This window comes from Thalassophryne amazonica, chromosome 7, assembly GCF_902500255.1.
Source record: "Thalassophryne amazonica chromosome 7, fThaAma1.1, whole genome shotgun sequence".
Lineage (NCBI taxonomy): Eukaryota > Metazoa > Chordata > Actinopteri > Batrachoidiformes > Batrachoididae > Thalassophryne > Thalassophryne amazonica.
The window spans coordinates 106,021,091-106,039,782 of NC_047109.1; the positions used below are offsets into that span (position 1 = coordinate 106,021,091).

Consider the following 18,692-nt stretch of genomic DNA (forward strand, 5'->3'; position numbering starts at 1 on the left):
TTGAATTAAAATGTGCTGCTTTGAATCCGTACTGAGGCAGTACTCACAACGTGCGTCATCTGTACTGCTGGTGAATCCGCAGCCTGACCGCAGCGAAAGTTCTGCATGCACTAATACCTCTACGGCATGTCTGCGTGTGTCTGCATGCTCCTAAATTCGTACTGAGGCAGTACTTACGAAGTACGGATCTCCAAATTTAGCCCACATTTTTGCAAGTAGACTGAACGCACGTGCAAGTACGGCGGGTTGTGACCACAGCTTTACTTACCTTACTTACTCATGACAACACCACTGCACAACATGGGCAGCAATGGGGCTAAGTGGATAGTGTGTTTACTTCCAAAGCCAACCTGATCTCATGGCAAGTCGTGATTCAGCAGCACGAAATATATACATTAATCTATTGGTTCATGATATTGTGACGAAAAGCACCTCATTTTCGTCACGGCAGCATGAATTCATTCTAATTCATTCCGTGATGGCTGCATGACATTAAAAGTGAAGCGGCGGGTAGGGGGTGGTTATGGTTCGGGTGGGGGAAAGAGTAAGATTAGGTTATGGTTAAGGTTAGGGTCGAGGATAGGAGTAGGGTTAGGAAAATTTGACTTATTTCACATCACGGGAGCACAAAAAAAAAACAACAAAAAAAAAAAAACGTGAGACTGGGCCGTCCAAAGCAGAAGGATCCCAGTTCATGACCACCAGTACCTTCTCTAAATGCAACATGGAGTTGCATGTGGAAGAGCATCTGGTGTAAAACTTGTGCCAAATCAATATTCGGAAGCATATTAGATCTACTGTGGTGACCCCAATGCAGTGGTGGGCACAGTTCCGATAATCCGATAACAGATAATTATTGAAGATAATGTTTTCATTATCGGATTATCTTTTTAGAAAACTTTAAAAACCATTATTGGACTAATTATCTTCCAATAGATTTTTGTCCGATAACTTTTAGACCGATAACGTAGTAAATATATCTGAACAGTGGCAAACATTTTTAAAATTTAAAATCAGTTGAGCACCTACCTGTTAAAAGTTTCCTAATAGATGTATAATTTCACCCTCTGCAAACAGAAGAGAGCTGCTCTTAGAAGAAACCACTCTATCCTCTGCAGGCAAAGGAGAACTGGCCACAAAAAAAAAAGATTCTTTAACACCATACTGATACACTGCATATCACCCAAGTCATTTTTTTAAACTTATGGTTCAAATTTTAACCAAACTAATTTTAGACAAGTTATTTAAAATTACTGTCATGTCTGAAGTTTTATAAAGTGAAATATCAGATATATGTTTTAGTTTTAAAGTAATGTGCAAATTTTTAAGGTTTTGTGAGCACATGCTGTGCCCAGCAGTGCATTATGGGTAAGACAGGGTAATCTTGGTACATTCACAACAGGACAAATGCATTTCAGATGCTCTGTTCAGGTTCCACAGACAACGGCATTAAACTCTAGTACCTAAAACCCTCGTGAATATATTCTCTGGGTTTATAGACGTTATTGTATTTGCGTTTGTTAAATTCCACGCATCTTAAATGTAGCAGACATGGATTATCTGGAATTTTGTTTTGGCAAGTTTTCATGGTCTCTACTGCCATCTACTGGCCAGTAATGTTCATGGCAGTATTCGCCCTAAGTACTAAGCATCTGGGCACCAGTAGATGGCAGTGTTCTATTTATTTTGAGCCCGGTTATATCAGATGGTTGTCAAATCAACTTTTTGGCTTTGCAATGGCTTTTTTTTATTTTTTTTTACAAACTTTAAAAACAAAACAAAACAACAACAACAAAAAAAAACATCACAAGACAACACTGCAGTGTTTGCACATGCACAGTGCAAGAGGTTGGATGCTTGTAGCTCTTCAGCAGCAGGATACCCTCACGACGGCCAACCAGAATAATATCAAACAGATTTGATTTTCATTCGACCATGCGATCGGCGATCAGGAGGTGGTCGTTAGATGTTAAACACAGCTTGTTACTCCATGTACACTACACGATGCAGGACGCGTGATTAACCTGAAAATCGGTCCAAACAATTCTTGCACGAATGAAAAATCATCTGAACAAGGGCCAAAACTTGCACAGTGTAAAGCCAACTTTTATGTGTCCAGACAATATTGAGTGCATGTTTTACAACATCATAAATGTGCGCACATCATAAAACTAATAATAAAAATTAATAAACTAATAAAATGAGCGCACACTCTCTCCACATGCAAAATATTTTGTGATGACACTTCCAGGGCTCCGTAAAATGCCTGTTTTTACAAATAAAAAATGGAATATTTTACAAAAGCACATTTATCCGTAAACACCAACACATGACACACATCACATTAACGTGTTGGTTTACATAATGAATGACTGAACCAATCAGTGTTTAGCAGAGGCACATTTTACCCAGAATCCTTTGCGATCTGTCTGTGTTTGTTACAAAACCTCAGAATTAGTGCATTATTCAACATTAAAAGATATGTTATATTTTACGGGCCGAGGCGGAGGATTAGCAGCAATCTTCCATTCCAGTTTATTAATTAATCAAAAACCCAGACAGCGCTTTAATTCATTTGAAAGCTTGACTCTTAGTCTTGTCCATCCAAATTGGAAGTCCCAAAAACCAGTTTTATTTGTTATTATCTATCGTCCACCTGTTCGTTACTGTGAGTTTCTCTGTGAATTTTCAGACCTTTTGTCTGACTTAGTGCTTAGCTCAGATAAGATAATTATAGTGGGCGATTTTAACATCCACACTGCATTTAATCTATTATTAGACTCAATTGCCTTTGCTCAAAATGTAAATGAGTCCACCCACCACTTTAATCATATCTTAGATCTTGTTCTGACTTATGGTATGGAAATTGAAGACTTAACAGTATTCCCTGAAAACTCCCTTCTGTCTGATCATTTCTTAATAACATTTACATTTACTCTGATGGACTACCCAGCAGTGGGGATAAGTTTCATTACACTAGAAGTCTTTCAGAAAGCGCTGTAACTAGGTTTAAGGATATGATTCCTTCTTTATGTTTTCTAATGCCATATACCAACACAGTGCAGAGTAGCTACCTAAATTCTGTAAGTGAGATAGAGTATCTCATCAATAGTTTTACATCCTCATTGAAGACAACTTCGGATGCTGTAGCTCCTCTGAAAAAGAGAGCTTTAAATCAGAAGTGCCTGACTCCGTGGTATAACTCACAAACTCGCAGCTTAAAGCAGATAACCCGTAAGTTGGAGAGGAAATGGAGTCTCACTAATTTAGAAGATCTTCACTTAGCCTGGAAAAAGAGTCTGTTGCTCTATAAAAAAGCCCTCCGTAAAGCTAGGACATCTTACTACTCATCACTAATTGAAGAAAATAAGAACAACCCCAGGTTTCTTTTCAGCACTGTAGCCAGGCTGACAAAGAGTCAGAGCTCTACTGAGCCGAGTATTCCTTTAACTTTAACTAGTGACTTCATGACTTTCTTTGCTAATAAAATTTTAACTATTAGAGAAAAAATTACTCATAACCATCCCAAAGACGTATCGTTATCTTTGGCTGCTTTCAGTGATGCCGGTATTTGGTTAGACTCTTTCTCTCCAATTGTTCTCTCTGAGTTATTTTCATTAGTTACTTCATCCAAACCATCAACATGTCTATTAGACCCCATTCCTACCAGGCTGCTCAAGGAAGCCCTACCATTAATTAATGCTTCGATCTTAAATATGATCAATCTATCTTATTAGTTGGCTATGTACCACAGGCTTTTAAGGTGGCAGTAATTAAACCATTACTTAAAAAGCCATCACTTGACCCAGCTATCTTAGCTAATTATAGGCCAATCTCCAACCTTCCTTTTCTCTCAAAAATTCTTGAAAGTGTAGTTGTAAAACAGCTAACTGATCATCTGCAGATGAATGGTCTATTTGAAGAGTTTCAGTCAGGTTTTAGAATTCATCATAGTACAGAAACAGCATTAGTGAAGGTTAGAAATGATCTTCTTATGGCCTCAGACAGTGGACTCATCTCTGTGCTTGTTTGTTAGACCTCAGTGCTGCTTTGATACTGTTGACCATAAAATTTTATTACAGATATTAGAGCATACCATAGGTATTAAAGGCACTGCGCTGTGGTGGTTTGAATCATATTTACCTAATAGATTACAATTTGTTCATGTAAATGGGGAATCGTCTTCACAGACTAAGGTTAATTATGGAGTTCCACAAGGTTCTGTGCTAGGACCAATTTTATTCACTTGATACATGTTTCCCTTAGGCAGTATTATTAGACGGCATTGCTTAAATTTTCATTGTTACGCAGATGATACCCAGCTTTATCTATCCATGAAGCCAGAGGACACACACCAATTAGCTAAACTGCAGGATTGTCTTACAGACATAAAGACATGGATGACCTCTAATTTCCTGCTTTTAAACTCAGATAAAACTGAAGTTATTGTACTTGGCCCCACAAATCTTAGAAACATGGTGTCTAACCAGATCCTTACTCTGGATGGCATTACCCTGACCTCTAGTAATACTGTGAGAAATCTTGGAGTCATTTTTGATCAGGATATGTCATTCAATGAGTATATTAAACAAGTATGTGGGACTGCTTTTTTGCATTTGCGCAATATCTCTAAAATTAGAAAGGTCTTGTCTCAGAGTGATGCTGAAAAACTAATTCATGTATTTATTTCCTCTAGGCTGGACTATTGTAATTCATTATTATCAGGTTGTCCTAAAAGTTCCCTGAAAAGCCTTCAGTTAATTCAAAATGCTGCAGCTAGAGTGCTAACAGGGACTAGAAGGAGAGAGCATATCTCACCCATATTGGCCTCTCTTCATTGGCTTCCTGTTAATTCTAGAATAGAATTTAAAATTCTTCTTCTTACTTATAAGGTTTTGAAAAATCAGGTCCCATCTTATCTTAGGGACCTCATAGTACCATATCACCCCAATAGAGTGCTTTGCTCTCAGACTGCAGGCTTACTTGTAGTTCCTAGGGTTTGTAAGAGTAGAATGGGAGGCAGAGCCTTCAGCTTTCAGGCTCCTCTCCTGTGGAACCAGCTCCCAATTCAGATCAGGGAGACAAACACCCTCTCTACTTTTAAGATTAGGCTTAAAACTTTCCTTTTTGCTAAAGCTTATAGTTAGGGCTGGATCAGGTGACCCTGAACCATCCCTTAGTTATGCTGCTATAGACTTAGACTGCTGGGGGGTTCCCATGATGCACTGAGTGTTTCTTTCTCTTTTTGCTCTGTATGCACCACTCTGCATTTAATCATTAGTGATTGATCTCTGCTCCCCTCCACAGCATGTCTTTTCCTGGTTCTCTCCCTCAGCCCCAACCAGTCCCAGCAGAAGACTGCCCCTCCCTGAGCCTGGTTCTGCTGGAGGTTTCTTCCTGTTAAAAGGGAGTTTTTCCTTCCCACTGTTGCCAAGTGCTTGCTCACAGGGGGTCGTTTTGACCGTTGGGGTTTTTACATAATTATTGTATGGCCTTGCCTTACAATAAAAAGCGCCTTGGGGCAACTGTTTGTTGTGATTTGGTGCTATATGAATAAAATTGATTTGATTTGATATTTTAAGTTTGTACAAATGACAGAATTGACATTAATGGAGTTATTCTATCAGTATTCACACCAAACAATAAGTCAACATGCTTTTATTTTCCAAGACCTCCATCTGACCGGAGCGTTGTGACTGGTAGAGAGCTTGCTTTGTGGTTGCTGTCAGGGTGCTTCTGTGTTGTAGCTGTGTAGCTTCCCGCAGGGGTAGCATGTTCAAACATAGAAGTGCAGGCTCATTGTTTGGGTCTTTGTCGCTTTTGATGCTTCCAAAAGCAATTGTGGTGTTAAAACTCAAATTCAGCTTGTTAATAGTTGCAAATGTAAAAGAGACAATACTGGAAGTTATCGGTTATCTGTAACTTCCGATACATTTTTGGGTGTTTATCGGTTTATCTTTATCAAAGATAACTTTTCAGTTATTTATCTGTTATCAAAGTTAATTTTTTGGTTATCTGTGTCCACCACTGCCCCAATGGAAAAAAGGGAGAAGCAGAAACAACCTGTTACTGCTATTACATCATGTCATGATGACCAAGAACTGATGTTTTCACAATGTCATAGTAATGTCCTTTCGTGGTCATCAAATAATCATTCATCCATCCATTTTCTATACCTGCTTCGATGAATGTTCAGTTCATCAAACCCCTTCCCACCTGGGGGCCTTTCTGTGTGGAGTTTCCATGTTTGTGTGGGTTCTGTTTGGGTGCTCCGGCTTCCTCCCACTTCCAGAGACATGCATGTTAGGTGAACTGGGGATTTTGATTTGACAGTAGGTGTACATGCGGGTGTGACTGTGTTTGGTTGTCATCCTGTGATAGACTGGCGTCTTGCCCAGGTTGTACCCTGAAACTGAAATTCCTGTACCAAAATTTATTGGTACTACTACAAGTACCGTTACACCTGTGGTACCAAAGGATCCTGCAAAGAGACCAAATATCAAATACATCCAGTCACCTCTTTAGGACTGTTGCGTGCGCGTTTGTATGGATGTGTTTATGTGCTATTTTGTGGTTTGGCACATTCCTGTTCCTGGTTCCCCTTGTGGTTCACCTTAGTTCTTTGTCTTGGAGGTGTCTGTATAGAGTTCATGGTCACATTCCCTTGTCTCTGTCAGTCTGCTGTGTGGGTGGTCCCCTGGTAGGTCTGTAAACTGTTCGTTCCCTTGTCTCGTTCATGCTTCCGTCTCCCTGGTGTGTGACAGCTCTGATCCGTCCCACTGTTCTCCGTTTCTGAGTGTCCCTGCCCCGTGTATTGTCCCCCCTGTGATCTTGTTTTATTTTTGACCCATTTTTGCTCCATGTCCATTTTATGTTCCATGTGATCATTGCAATTTTGTCCCGTTATTAGTTCCTACCATTGTGATGATTTCTGTTAGATTATTTTCTAAAGAATTAGTTCTGGTTTGTCTCGTTCAGTTCTGTTTTTACATGGGTTTGTTCCCCACATCTGTTTACTTTAGATTCTATTGATTTTACAGCTTCCTCAGTTTTCTTAGTGATCGCACCTGTTGCTTATTAATTTGTTTGTTATATAAACCCTCAACAGTTCTTGTTTTGTTGCCAATTCATTCTCTGTGCACATTTAGTACCTCTATTTCTACTCATTTGGGGGTGCAGAAGTCATTTCTAGTATTGTTTTATGCATATGAGGTCACCTTGACCTTAAAAAGGCAAGGTCAAGGTCGCTTTCACACACAGATGATAACTTTGGTAATTATTTTAGCAATTATAGGAGTAGAAACATATGTTAGACATCAAATTCAACTAAATTTACAGTTTAGAATTAATTTCTCATATTGTTTTATCCATTTGAGTTCATCTTCAGCTTCAAAGGGCAAGGTCAAGGTCATTTTCGTGGTGGAATAGGCCTGTAGATCCATTTTTGTAACATGACTGTGGCCATAATGTAGCTGTTTTAATAACTGGAAATCAGTGAACCAGTAATTAACCTATTCTATGTTTATTACTTTTTGTGTGTATAATTTATGTAGTATGTTATATATCCATCCAAATTCTGTTCCTGTATAGTATATTGTATGTAACTACATCACTTATTTTCATGTGTTTTGTTAACATCAAATAAGAACAGGAAGGATTACAAGTACATTTGACTGAAAATATAAAACAAAATCAAATCAAACAAGAAATAGTCCATCATGCACCATCTCACATGTACTTGCAGGTTAGTCTTTCTGTGTCATGTTTTTGCAAGAAGTATATTCTGTCTTTCCATGACAGAATATACTCCAGCAGAACACCACCTACAGCGTCGTGTATCACATTTGCTGCACATTTACAAAATGTAAGCAGTCTTTGGGAAAAGGGCTTGAGGCATTTTGATGTCAACAGTTTGCCTAAGTGCTCCTCCCATCCATGTCTTACTGGCTCTAGATTTGGCTTATTGCCAGAAGCTTAAATGCCCTGTGCACCAGGAAGGTTCCTCACTGGATTTGACCTCTGATAACACTGCTTCGGGGAGGGAGAGCATAAATGTCAGCACTGGCACAGGGTGTGTCTCTGTTCATGCCAGTGATATCAAAGCCAGTTGTTGAGTCCAGTATGCCACATTCACTCTCCTTCTTTTAGAGAAATCTCAATGTATGAATCAAATGGCAGCATTAATGACAGCACCCAGAGAAGGGAATTTTGCCAGTGGCATCTGTCAAATCTTAGACATGAAGTCGAGCACAACATGAGTGACAAGGGCTGTTGATCCATCCTGTGAGATCCAGTCCAACCTGATTTTGTTTTGTCAGTACACATGCATGCTGAAATGAAAAGCCCATACCAAAATTTATTGGTACTATTACAAGTACGACACAGTCTCACAGCATGTCGTGATTCAGCAGCACAAAATATACTCGTACATTAATCTATTGGTTTGTGATATTGTCACAAAAAGTGCAAAATGTTCGTAATGGGAGCATGAATTTATTTGAATACATTCTGTGACAGCTGCACAGAATTAAAAGTGATAGGTTATGGTTAAGGTTAGGGTTGGGGGTAGGGGTAGTAATAATGAGTTTAAAAAAACCCTGTCACAAAAACTTGAATCATTTCGTGACGGGAGCACACACAAAAAAAGTGAGACTGGGCTGTACAAGTACCATTACACCTGTACCCAAGGAGCCTGCAAAGAGATCAAAAATGGTACATTGTCTGCATTTATGTAGAGCATTTCCATCTGCATCAGATGCTCAAAGCGCTTTACAAAAAATGCCTCACATTCACCCCAATGTCAGGGTGCTGCCATAACTACACACCGGGAGCAACTAGGGGATTAAGGACCTTGCCCAAGGGCCCTTAGTGATTTTCCAGTCAGCCCAACACTTTAACCACAAAACCATCACCTCCCCTCAAGACCAAGTACCAAAGACATCCAGTCACCTCTTCAGGACACTGGTGTGAAACCAAAATGACAAATATTGCTTTTCTGTTAACTAAATGTTCTGTTTGACTGCTTGTAACCTTTCTGTTAACTAAATTTTCTGTTTGATTGCTATAACCCCATACTCAGTGTGAAAGGCATCTGATAAGACAGCCCTTGAGCCTTATCACACAAATGACCTCTGAGTGACACTGCAAGCAACTCTGATCAATCACAATGCAAGAAAAGACATGGTCTGAAATAAAGACAAGTTTCACAGTGGGACATTATTCCCAAACTCCAAGTGATCTCTGATGATGAAAAAGACATTCTCTCAGATGAAAGGGACTCTTTGATCATCACAGCCCTGTGAACCACAAACACTGGGGCAAAATCCATCATTCTTGTAGATAGAAAGACAATCATTCAGCCTTTAGTTGGGACTTTGTTTTATCAACCTGTTTCTTTTAATGAACTTTGTATTTATGTTTGACAGGTGCATTCTTTAGACCATAGGTGTCAAACTGATTCCAGAAAGGGCCAAGAGGGTGTGGGTTTTCTTTGCAGCTACTGACTCCACCAGGTGACTCCACTGATTAACATCACTTTGAACAGATGGAATCAGTTCGTCAGTGAAATCACCTGGTGGAGTCAGTGGCTGCAAAGACAACCTGCACCCTCTTGGCCCTTTCTGGAATCACTTTGACAACTATGCTTTAGACACTGTATGTGTAACTGCCCACACGGCCTCCTGCCCTGACATGTGGATAAAAAGCAGAGCTCAGAAAGCCACACGTTACACTGTTCCAATCAGAACACCCTGGTTGACACAGTGTCCGAAGCTTCGTATTAAAGAGCCTGTTATTTGAGAAACAGTCAATGTCTTGACTCTTTCTTTCAACAGACAGCATGAAAATCCTTCCATCTCCACATTGGTTTGCTTCCAGGTTGGACATACGAGGGGCAATTGAGAAGTTCTGAGACTGACTCAGAAAGTAAGGGGTGGTTCTCCAGTATTTGCATTTTGAGAAACCAACATTTCTCAAAAATGTGTTTTGCCTCAATGGGTGCAATGTTGAGTAATGTTGATTTCTCAGCAGTGGTGGGCACACTTACGATAATCTGATAACAGATAATTATCGAAGATAATGTTTTCGTTATCGGATTATCTTTTTAGATAACTTGAAAAACCATTACCGGACTAATTATCTTCCGATGAATTGTCCTCCGATAACTTTTAGACCAATAATGCAGTAAACCCAGCTGAACAACAGCAAACATTTTTAAAATTTAAAATCAGTTGAGACCCACCTGTTAAAAGTTTCCTAACTGATGTATATAGATCTACCCTCTGCAAACAGTAAAAAGATACTTCCAGGAAAAACCACTCTACCTCTACAGGCAAATAAGAACTAGTCACAAACAAACAAACAAACAAGCAAGCAAAACAAACATTTCCTTTAACACCATGCTGATACACTGGCAATATTACCCAAGTCATCCAGAGGCATACATTTTTAACTTATGGTTCAAATTTTAACAAAACTAATTTTGGACAAGTTATTTAAAATTACTGTCATGTCTGAAGTTTTATAAAGTGAAAATATCAGATATATGTTTTCGTTTTAAAATAATGTGCTAATTTTTAAGGTTTTGTGAGCACATGCTGAGCTCAGCAGTGCATTATGGGTAGTACAGGGTAATCTCAGTATGTTCATGACAGGACAAATGCATTTCAGACACTCTGTTCAGGCTCCACGGACAGCAGTATTAAACTCTAGTGCCTAAAACTCTCGTGAATATATTCTCTGGGTTTATAGACGTTATTATATTTGTGTTTGTTAAAGTCCATGCATCTTAAATGTAGCAGATGGATTATCTGGGATTTTGTTTTGGAAAGATTTCAAGGCCTCTACTGCCATCTACTGGCCAGTGGTGTTCATGGCAGTATTCGCCCTAAGTGCTAAGCGTCTGGGCACCAGTAGATGGCAGTGTTGTCAAATCAACTTTTTGGCTTTGCAAATGGATTTTTTTTTTTTTTTTTTTTTTACAAATTAAGTTTAAAAACAAAACAACAACAACAAAAAAAAACATTACAAGACAGCTCTGCGGTGTTTGCACAGGCACAGTGCGAGCGGTTGGACACTTGTAGTTCTGTTGCAGCAGGATACCGTCATGACGGCTGACCAGAATAATATCAAACAGGTTTGATTTTCATTCGACCATACGATCGGCGATCAGGAGGTGGTCGTCAGATGTTAAACGCAGCTTGTTACTCCAAATACACTACACGATGCAGGATGCGTGATTAACCTGAAACTCGCACAGTGTAAAGCCAACATTTATGTGTCAACAATATTGCGTGCATGTTTTACAACATCATAAAACGTGCGCACATTCTCTCCACATGTAAAACATTTTGCGATGACACTTCCAGGGCTCTGTAAAAATGCCTGTTTTTACAAATAAAAAATGGAATATTTTACAAAAGCACATTTATCTAAACACCAACACATGACACACGTCACATTGTGTTGGTTTACCTAATGAATCCTTTGCGATCTGTCTGTATTTGTTACAAAACCTCAGAATTAGTGCATTATTCAACATTAAAAGATATATGTTATATTTTAACTTTGTACAAATGACAGAACTGACATTAATGGAGTTATTCTATCAGTATTCACATAAAACCATAAGTCAGGATGCCTTTATTTTTCAAAACCTCCGCCTGACCGGAGCATTGTGATTGGTAGAGAGCTGGCTTTGTGACTGCTCTCAGGGTGCTTCAGTGCTGTAGCTGTGTCGCTTCCAGCAGGAGGTAGCATGTTTAAACATAGAAATGCTGACTCATTGTTTGAGTCTTTTGTCGCTTCCAAAAGCGATTGTGGTGTTAAAACTCAAATTCAGCTTGTTAGTAGTTGCAAATGTACCAGAGACAACTAGGGTTGCCAACTCTATGAAAAATAAATAAGGGACACCTCACTGCCAGGGCCGACCGGCCGACTGACCATTGCCTTCACCCTTCCCAGCGTCTGTGTGAAACGATTTTTAACCATTTCACTGTTGACCCTGAATTTAGGTAGATGCATACATGCATTTGTTCTGATATGAACACGTGGAAAACAAATTATTATTTAGCAATTTACTTTTAGTGCAAAATAAATTTTCACTCACAATTTCAATATGAGCATTCTGTCTTCTTTAAAATAAATCTCTGTAGTGCTATTGCTTAACTTAAAATTGTATAAATTAACAAAAAAAAAAACCAATAGAAAATTTGTATCATCCAAAACAATGTAACAGTGCAAAACAATGTAACAGTGCACATTTACACATTTAGTGTAATAAAAAGTGCAAAAAAATAAAGTCTGAAAAGTAAACAATACTGTTGTCGCGCACCTTTTCCACCCAGCCATTTTCCTTTTCTCATTCTCCCCTGTATTTTTGCATTGTTTTTTTTGTTTTGTTTTTTTTAGGAGGAGGAGTAACGACATCACAGACATTGCTGTCCGTAGGCATATCTGCAGTGCCAGTGTCGGTGTCTGTATCGATATCAGCCATGCTGCTTTGTTATTGTTGTCCAGCGACCGTCGTCGGCTCATGACGTCGGTATCTTCTTGCGAGCAGATGTTCCTCGACCAATGAGATAAGAGTGATTCTGTATTGTCAACTCGTGTCTGTCAGCTCATTGGTGAAAAGCAGGAGAGAGGCTGGGATCAAATTTACCGCAAGTTTCCATATAAAGCGCCAGTCAATTCCATTGACATTTTACAGACTTTTTGATTCTCACAGAAATACGGGACAAACTGCGTCCCGTTTCAGGTCAATACGGAACGCACACTTTTATTTCCAAATAAGGGACGATTCTGTTTTTCAAGGGACGGTTGGCAACCCTAGAGACAACACTGGAATTTATTGGTTATCTGTAACTTCCGATACATTTTTGGGTGGTTTATCGGTTTATCTTTATCAAAGATAACTTTTCAGTTATCTGTTATCGAAGTTAATTTTTTGGTTATCTGTGCCCACCACTGTTTCTCAGAATACAAAAGATGGAGAACCATGCCCTACTTTTTCTGGGTTAGGCTCAAAATGTGTCAACTGCTTCTTATGCAAAGGTATCAAACCCATTTCTGTTTTCATTCTTGACCCACATTTAATTTTTGCTTGAATGTTTGTACATTTGACATTGACAGACTTGAACAAAATGGTCAAACTGTATGTTCATTCAAATTTCTGGCTGTACTAAAACTGCTGCATCATAATGTACATGCATGAGCACATGCACATTAACCCTAACAGACAATGTGTGAATGAATTGTAAAAACATTTGTGTACACAGAGAATGTTGTCAACTCTGTCACTCAGCTGCGAGCCCTGTTCCCATTGGCTGGTTCAGATGCAGTGGTGGGGGTGAGACGTGTACGAGCCTCATAAAAACGCCTCTTACAAAGGCTTATGCACATATGTGCACACACACTTTTACCACACACCTGCTTGTTTGTAGACGCTGAACCAAATTCACTGAACATCGCTGCAACAGCACCGGCTTCAAAACGTGAGTACACACACATGCACGTCTAATCCCTCTGAGATAAAGACAAGGATAAGACAGACATGCAGAGGAGATATGATGGACACTTGTTCCATGATCAGACAGTGAGAGAAATAAATTACAGGAAGATGACAGTCTAAGAACCACATTGGAAATACGTGCTGGTTGCTTTATTGTGTTATCCTTTTTATTATTATGTCATTGTGGATTTTATACAATCACATTTTAATAGTCAAAGTACAGCCTTTAATTTAAAGGTGCAGCAGATTTATTCCGCAGTGTAAAGTTTTTTTTCTTTTCCTCTTTTTGTAGCTGAGGAAAGCACTAACAAATGTCACTGATATGTTCTTTTATATACACTTTCTTGATGAATGTCAGGCAAATATTGTGACTATGAAAGTGTACTTTGGCACACTGTTATCACAGATTGATTTTATCAGGCACCAGGCACACACACACACACACACACACACACACACACACACACACACACACACACACACACACACACACACACACACACACACACACACACACACACACACACACACACACACACACCTTTCGGTGCCAAACAAGGAGGTTTGAGTATCTCAGATTTAATTTGTCTCCTGAATTTAGGTGAGACCAGGGATGCATGCTTTTTGTTTTCAGTTACATTTTTTAAAATTACATCAATTTATTCTTTGTTCATTTTGGCACATGATGACCCGAGGTGAACTGTAGAAATGAAATGCCTAAATGTCATTCGTGATCACACTGGGTTGGATATCACACTGCGGACGTTTGATGTCTTAATCATTATCTTTTTATATGAATGTTTTTTTATTTACTAAAATTGCCGTGATTAATTGATGCAGCCTACGCATTAGCTATGCGACTGTTAGTGAAGGTATTTACCTCTGACTTTACCCAACAGTAAGTATCTTCAATATTACCCAAAGACACCAGATGGACAATGCATAACCTAAAATGTATTTCTTGGACTATAGTGATACCATTTCAGTATGGGATTTGAACCAAGGATCCTCTGGTCATAAGTTCACTACATTCAGTAATTTCAAATAAAATCATGTGAACTGTTGTGACAAGTGGAAATTTTAATTTCTTGATGTTGAATTGTGGCCAGATGACTTTTGTGTGGGCCCTTAAAACCCCCATTACAATCACAGTACTTACTACTACCCCTGGCAAAAATGATGGAATCACCGGCCTCGGAGGATGTTCATTCAGTTGTTTAATTTTGTAGAAAAAAAGCAGATCACAGACATGACACAAAACTAAAGTCATTTCAAATGGCAACTTTCTGGCTTTAAGAAACACTATAAGAAATCAAGAAAAAAGATTGTGGCAGTCAGTAACGGTTACTTTTTTAGACCAAGCAGAGGAAAAAAATATGGAATCACTCAATTCTGAGGAAAAAATTATGGAATCACCCTGTAAATTTTCATCCCCAAAACTAACACCTGCATCATATCAGATCTGCTCGTTAGTCTGCATCTAAAAAGGAGTGAACACACCTTGGAGAGCTGTTGCACCAAGTGGACTGACATGAATCATGGCTCCAACACGAGAGATGTCAATTGAAACAAAGGAGAGGATTATCAAACTCTTAAAAGAGAGTAAATCATCACGCAATGTTGCAAAAGATGTTGGTTGTTCACAGTCTGCTGTGTCTAAATTCTGGACCAAATACAAACAACATGGGAAGGTTGTTAAAGGCAAACATACTGGTGGACCAAGGAAGACATCAAAGCGTCAAGACAGAAAACTTAAAGCAATATGTCTCAAAAATGGAAAAATGTACAACAAAACAAATGAGGAACGAATGGGAGGAAACTGGAGTCAACGTCTGTGACCGAACTGTAAGAAACCGCCTAAAGGAAATGGGATTTACATACAGAAAAACTAAACGAAAGGCATCATTAACACCTAAACAGAAAAAACAAGGTTACAATGGGCTAAGGAAAAGCAATTGTGGACTGTGGATGACTGGATGAAAGTCATATTCAGTGATGAATCTCGAATCTGCATTGGGCAAGGTGATGATGCTGGAACTTTTGTTTGGTGCCTTTCCAATGAGATTTATAAAGATGACTGCCTGAAGAGAACATGTAAATTTCCACAGTCATTGATGATATGGGGCTGCATGTCAGGTAAAGGCACTGGGGAGATGGCTGTCATTACATCATCAATAAATGCACAAGTTTATGTTGATATTTTGGACAATTGAAAGGATGTTTGGGGATGATGAAATCATTTTTCAAAATGCTAATGCATCTTGCCATAGAGCAAAAACTGCAAAAACATTCCTTGCAAAAAGACACATAGGGTCAATGTCATGGCATAGGGTCAATGTCAATGAGCAGATCTGATTTGATGCAGGTGTTAATTTGGGGGATGAAAATTTACAGGGTGATTCCATAATTTTTTCCTCAGAATTGAGTGATTCCATATTTTTTTCCTCTGCTTGGTCTAAAAAAGTAACCGTTACTGACTGCCACAATCTTTTTTGTCTTGATTTCTTATAGTGTTTCTTAAAGCCAGAAAGTTGTCATTTGAAATGACTTTAGTTTTGTGTCATGTCTGTGATCTGCTTTTTTTTCTACAAAATTAAACAACTGAATGAACATCCTCTGAGGCCAGTGATTCCATAATTTTTGCCAGGGGTTGTACAATACTTATTATCTGTGGGGTTTTTTTTAACCTCTGCCAAGGAGGTTATGTTTTCACCGGCATTTGTCTGTCTGTTTGCTGTTAACGGGATAACTCAAACAGTTTTGAACGCATTTGAACCAAATTTGGTGGAATGATGCGAAATATATCCAGGATCAGTTGACTAAAATTTGGTGATGATCCGGATTAAACTCTAGAATATAGCATAATGTATTATTTTGCCCTTTTGTGAATCCACATCATTTGATATTGATATGTGCAGTGGCGGAGGTATGCGCTCTACCAAGTGCCCTTCTAATTTTTATATGCATCCAGTTCCAATTATGCAATGAGCAGGTAATCACTCTGTTGACTCTCAAGTCTAATTTTAAAACATTTTCCCGTTACTTAGAATTAGTTCCTGGTTTGTAACTTGATTTGCTAACTTGTATTTGATCTTTAATTTGTTTTTAACGGATGTTTAAATTTGATCTTTATATTGTGTTTTGGATGTTTTACTATTATGTACAATGAAATATTTTGCCTGAAAGTACTTGAAAATATAATGATAACTGTGCTCATAGAGTGCTAACCTCTGCCTTCACTAGTTTCCAGTTACATAATTTTTTTTACCTTGCAAGAAATTTTCAAGGTCAAAGTTCTGTTAGAGGTGGCTTTTCAAAAGTTAAATTAGTGATGTGATCACTAATGAATTAATAATGTGATCAAATGTCCACAAAATCCAGATCAGATCCTGATCAAAAGTTTGTCAGGCAATCGTGAGTGCCAGTCTGCACCTCACTTTCAAAAATGAGAGTGATTGAGGCTTGTAATGTAAAACATACTTTAAATGGGGATTTCAGGGACCACAAAATCTGCAATCTGGATCAGATCTGGATCAAACTTTGTCAGTTGATAAAGGATACTTTCCTACATAATGTGCTCAAATTTGAAAGAAATTCAATCTTTTTTGATTGATTTTTGAAAATTTGTTCAATCTTAAAGGATGAGGATTTTCCAAAATTTTGTATGTATATTGTATATATACATAAATATACCTAATGTATATTTGGTGCTACTGAATCACGACTTGCCATGAGACCAGGTTGGACGGAATCAGTTAATCAGTGAAATCACCTGGTGGAATCAGTGGCTGCAAAGAAAACCTGCACCCTCTTGGCCCTTTCTGGAACAAGTTGCCCACCCCTGGTCTAAATTAAAAAATGATCCAGTCGTATAGAAAACTACACCACATTATTTGCCTGATCATAAATATTCAAAAAAGGTATCGTTTGGACTATCTGTGACTGAATGTTATGGAGTTATGAGGTAAAAGCAGTAAGAATGGTGACAAAGGTGAGTTTCAGTTTGTACAGGGGTCAAAAGTTAAAGTTGCTCCATTAATTTTGCTCCAGCTGTATTTGTGCTGAATTTGATGCTTGTATCACCATTTGAAGGATTGTTTCAGTTATCTGCTCTACTAATAAGCCAACAGAGCATGAACCAGCTGCTGTCTGTTAGCTTAAACATGTGTACATAAGGCAACCCAAATTAAAGGAGAAATTCTGCTTTTAACAACCTGGACCTCATTTCTGGCATAAAATACGGTTGTTTACTCACCTATATGTGTCATTAGAAGTCCATAGTTCAAACGACGTGTTCAGTTAAAATCTGGAGCAAACATTTTTCTTCTTCTACTAAGGTGGATTAGAACTTTTGTGGTACACAGCACAAACTACTGGACAGGAGGAACCTAGCAGTCAGTGTGACTCACTGATTTGAAAATGCAGGTCTTTTAACCAGATGTGTGGTGCTTTGACATGTCAATCATCTGTGTCCAATCAGATTTCAGGGGAGTCCAGTGAAACCCCGGCCACTGCTCTAGCTCCACTCATGCCAGGAAGTGTTGAACATTTCATATTTCCTGTTTCACTGTGACTGATAAATTGGCACTTCCTGTTTGAGTGTGAGCTTGCCACTGAGTTTTTTCCATCAGTCACCCAACCTGACTGGAAAATCACTAAGGGCCCTTGGGCAAGGCCTTTAATCCCCTAGTATGGCAGCACCCTCACATTGGGGTGAATGTGAGGCATTATTTGTAAAGTGCTTTGAGCATCTGATGCAGATGGAAAAGCACTATGTAAATGCAGTCCATTTACTGAGTTCCTGCGAGATTCCATGGGATCTCGTCTGCCAATCCAGGAAGTGTTTGACATTTTAACATTTCCTGTTTTACTGTGGATTCAAAGTTTGGCACTTCTGCCCTGTACCATGAGCGAGCTTTGCGCCGCTGTGCGCCGCTTCGCTCATATAAAGTGTGACGTTGATTTCATTTGAATGAGTTTTTCACAGAACCAGCCTTCTTTTGGTCTTTGGCTTAAAGTGGAAAATGTTGATTTAGCACTAAAGTCACTACTGTTTCCAGTATATAACAATTCTCTCTTTACTTTTAAAGCCAGTCTCAAAATGCACCTTTTAAAAACTTGCTCTGTCTAACCTGCAACTAATGGTTGTTTTCAGTGTGCATTGTTGATGTTCTTCACTTCTTAT

The 18,692-nt window shown here is 38.7% G+C and overlaps 1 protein-coding gene across 1 annotated transcript in view; it reads left to right on the forward strand.

The window, feature by feature from the left end:
• ddc (dopa decarboxylase) overlaps nt 1-18,692 on the forward strand; it is a 92,453-nt gene that overhangs the window by 8,579 nt on the left and 65,182 nt on the right. Inside the window, exon 2 of the mRNA XM_034175275.1 lies at nt 13,426-13,490. The gene's annotated coding sequence lies outside the window, so the exon portion shown is untranslated. The remainder of the gene's footprint in view (nt 1-13,425; nt 13,491-18,692) is intronic.